A 4,782-nucleotide genomic window follows, 5' to 3' on the forward strand; every position below is an offset into this window, starting at 1 on the left:
TTGGCCCAGGACTCAAAGTGCACACAAACTCAGCCCAGTATCTCCCCCCTCCCCCATAGGTACGTTGAATTTAAATTATGTATCTCTTAGGCTACAATGTAATGCACTCTAGGAAAACGTGAACCATTTGGGGTTCAAAGTGATTGCCACGGTGGGAAACCTTTGGGGTTCTTATTTGTATACTAACAGTGTAATGCTTACCTATACAGCCTCTATCAATTGATCTACTGAATATAGACAACATACTTTTATATTAGCCTCTCATCTCCCTCATAATTTCTAAGTTAGTTTTAATGAATCATTTTTTCTTATCATGTATATATGTTTATCAAATCAAATCAAAGCTTATTCAGTATATCCTAATCAATAAGAGATCCACATATGTCTCAGCAACATCTGCACAGATTAAAGAGTATACAAACTCATTTAAATAACAGACATTATTCAGAACTTGTATGCAAAGTTAGCCAAGTCAATGTTACTGTGCTGTGTATGATACGTGTGCGATTTTTATTGAGCTGCCCTCTTGGCCAGATCTCACTCATAAAAGAGGTCTTCTGACCTCAATGGGACTTCCTGGATAAAAAAAATAAATATATATATATATATTTTTTTAATGCAGTCCTTGTTATTCCATACCACATTCAAGTAGATTAAAAAAGAGCAATGTTCCATCTGCCTATTTGCTGTTCATTGTTGTATTAAACATGAATTGTCCCTGTGGCATAATCTTGTGGATGATAGAAGTATCTGTGTTCCTTATGGAGATTCCTTCTTCACTCAAAGCTCCACTCCTCAAACACCTGTATTAGAAAACCTCAGGAAATACAGCACTCACCTGATCTGTACAGGGTAAAGTACATCACAGCACAGTAAAACACAGCTGACTCACATACTGGTTCATTTACTCTGTTCTCTCAGAACTCCATGCTATTGTATGTCTAACGCTGCAAAGATCCTCCAATAATACACAGGTAATACAGTCAAGATGGTCTTATTACAGGAAGTAAAACTCATTGCAGCACTGTAACATTTAGCTCTGTTCTACTGGTGTCTATTTGCCCAATGTGTTCAACAAAGGACTTATGTACTGTATATACAGAGTGTACAAAACATTAGGAACACCTTCCTAATATTGAGTTGCACCCCTTTTGCCCTCAGAACAGCTTCAATTCGTCAGGACATGGACTCTACAAGGTGTCGAAAGGGTTCCACAAGGATGCTGGCCCATGTTGACTCCAATGCTTCCCACAGTTGTGTCAGGTTGGCCATTCTTGATACACACATTGAGAGTGAAAAACCCAGCAGTGTTTCAGTTTTTAACACACTCAAACCTGACCCAGGTGCACCTGGCACCTAATACCATACCCTGTTCAAAGGCACTTAAATATGTTGTCTTGCCCATTCACTCTCTAAATGGCACACATACACAATCCATGTCTCAATTATCTCAAGGCTGAAAAATCCTTCTTTAACCTGTCTCCTAACCTTCATCTACACGAATGAATGTGGATTTAACAAGTGACGTCAATAAGGGATCATAGCTTTCACCTGGTCAGTCTGTCATGGATAGAGCAGGTGTTCCTAATGTTTTATACACTCAGTGTATATATGATAGGTGCAGGGAAATGTGTTGTTTTACAGGGTCAGCCATAGTAGTACGGTGCCCCTGGTGCAAATTAGGGTTAAGTGCCTTGATTAAGGGCACATGGACAGATTTTTTTTCTCACCATGTCAGCTCGAGTATTCAAACCAGCAAACGTTTGGTTACTGGCCCAGCGCACTAACCACTAGGCTACCTGACACTAGACCCATTAATATCAACATTTCAGAGTAGTTACTGGAGGAGAAATCACTAAAACTGTCAATATAGCTCTGCTACTAAACAAGGGTGAGTCTTTAAAAGTGAAAGTAACCTTTCTTAGGGCATTACTGACACCTCGAGTGTGACTGTGTGAGAAAATGACTTCCAGACTGTTTCTCCCAAAGGATCTCTCCTGTCGTGTAGACACAGCTTCTGTAAAATCTGTCTGCAGGAATACTGGAAAGGGAATGAGTAAGGAGTGTCCAGTTTGCAGAAGTGGATCGTCAAGACACGAACATCCATGTAACCTGGTTTTAAAAAACCTGTTTGAGGCCTTCTTACAGGAGGGAAGTCAGAGAGCTTCAGAAGAGTTGCTCGACATTCTGCACAGTAAGAAACTCAACCCACCGGTCACACAATGGTTGAATCAACATTGTTTCCACATAATTTCAATGAAATTACATTGAACCAACATGGAATAGACGTTGCCCTCTTCGCCAGATCTCCCTCATAAAAGACATCTGTGCCCAGTGGGAAACTCTTCTGTCTAGAGGATAAACAGCCTGTCTGTTTTGTCTGTCAGACTTCCAGAAAACACACAAACCACAAGTTCTGTTCCATAGATGAAGCTGCACAGGATAAGAAGATAATAAGCAAACTATAAATATGGGACTCAGGTCCTCAAGGGTCATTATTTATTCTGGCCTTTGCCTTTTTATCAGAGCAGGTTAATCATGTTTGTGGACTTGTTCTCTATAGCCTTTTAACAACATTAATAAATCAATTGGAGAAATCAGAATCCTTAAGAGTCTATTGACGCACCCGTGCGTCAATCTAAGTAACACAATTAAAAAAAACATAAATCTGTCAGTTTAAGCTAGAGCTATTTTGCATGGGCTGCATCTCAATGTACTGCATCTGGCTATGGCGGCCTTCCGTATCTGCGGTGGAAGGTGGCCGAGCTACAGCTGTGTTTGTCAGACCATGAGACATCCCGAAAATCTGTGTTCTCACGAAAACGTCTGTAGCGTCCGGACGATTTGGCTACTTTTTTATGATCTCACCAGTGTGAGATACAGTAGAGAAACGGTTAGAGCAAACTGGGATCCTTAGGACGTCCCTACCCTAAACCATTTTACATTTCAACTTCAACGGGGTAGGGACGTCCCAAGGATCCCAGATAGCACAGACCGTAGAGAAACACAGCAGCTTCCTGACAACCTGAGAGATTTGATTAAATTATCCTGAGCTCAAAGGGCTTTGACTCAGGGACACACAGTTGTGATATTGCGGTTGGAGACAGTACAGACTGGATTGTCGGTGTGATGCCAGAGTCTGTTCTCAGGAAGGGAACCAGCCCTGGGATGAAATCTTGGGAATAAAGCACTGGTATGATGCATACATGACCCTAAGGGACAGACTCCCCACAGTGAGACAGAAAACCCAGAAGATCAGAGTGCTATTGGATTGGGACAGAGGAAAGCTGTTATTCTCTGATCCTGATAATACTAAGGACAAAAGGGGGTGCAACTCAGGGCGGCAGATAGCCTAGTGGTTAGAGCGTTGGGCCAGTAACCGAAAGGTAGCTGGATCAAATCCCCGAGCTGACAAGGTAGCTGTCATTGTAAATAAGAATTTGTTCTTAACTGACTTGCCTAATTAAATAAAGGTTAAAGAAAATCATAAAAATATAATCAATATTAGGAGGGTGTTCATAATGTTTTGTACACTCAATGTATGTATAAGAACGGAACAGCAGCTAGAGCTGATAACTGCCAAAATAATGGAAACACTTGAGTAAATGAGGGATACAAAGTATATTGAAAGTAGGTGCTTCCACACAGTTGTGGTTCCTCTGTTAATTAAGCAATTAACATCATCATGGTTTGGGTCATGTATAAAAATGTTGGGCAGGCCATTATTTTGGCTACCATGGTTATGCCCCCCATAGGATGACAGTGCCCCCATCCACAGGGCACACGAGTGGTCACTGAATGGTTTGATGAGCATAAACTAATGTAAACCATATGTCATGGCCATCTCCGTCACCAGGTCTCAACCCAATTGAACACTTAAGGGAGATTCTGGAGCAGTGCCTTAGACAGCGGCCGTGTTCCGAATACCCATACTAGCGTCCTAAATAGTCCTTTTGAGTATGCAAACAATAGCATGTAACATTTCGAAAAAGTAGTCTGCTTTAAAAGGCAGGATGTCATACTCATTTCGGCTTCTCATGTAGTATGAATGAATTGTAAACTTTTCGGGAGTTTCACACACACAATTAATTCATACCAGATAGGAGGGCTACGGAATTTGATAGTTCTCTAAAGGTAAACAAAAAAACAAATTGAAGATGGCTAAGACAACGAGCAGTCTCCTGTTCAAATGCAAGTGATTTTTTTTGTCCTTAAAAAGGATTATGACCATTTAATCGTATCTTTGAAAACAGATTGTTATTTGCAGCATGCCGTGCCTTTAATTTAGCTAAATACGTTAACTATGTGCTTTAGTAGGACTTGAAGTTGAATACCCGATAAGCTTGCTGTTGTTGAGCAACAACTTCATATTTAACCTAGCTAGCCTGTTATATATGCGAAGCTGTAGCAAAGTAGTACACTACGCCCGTGGCATACTGCATACTTTTTACAAAACATTACATCATAAATAGCATGCGAAGAGGAGTACATACTATGCATTTTAAGTACATTGTACGCTAGTATGGGTATTTGGACACGGCCAGCGTTTTTCACCACCATCAACAAAACACCAAATGATGGAATTTCTTGTTGAAGAAGGGTATCCCTCCAATAGAGTTCCGGGCAGATTGTAGAATCTTTGCCAAGGTGCATTGAAGCGGTTCTGGCTCGTGGTGGCCCATTGCCCTATTAAGATCCATTATTTTGGCAGTTACCTGTATTTGTAACAGTGGAACAGCACAGTTAAGCCTAATTTATCAGAGAATCAGACCAAATGTACAT

Source organism: Salvelinus namaycush, chromosome 29 (genome assembly GCF_016432855.1).
Source record: "Salvelinus namaycush isolate Seneca chromosome 29, SaNama_1.0, whole genome shotgun sequence".
Taxonomy (NCBI): domain Eukaryota; kingdom Metazoa; phylum Chordata; class Actinopteri; order Salmoniformes; family Salmonidae; genus Salvelinus; species Salvelinus namaycush.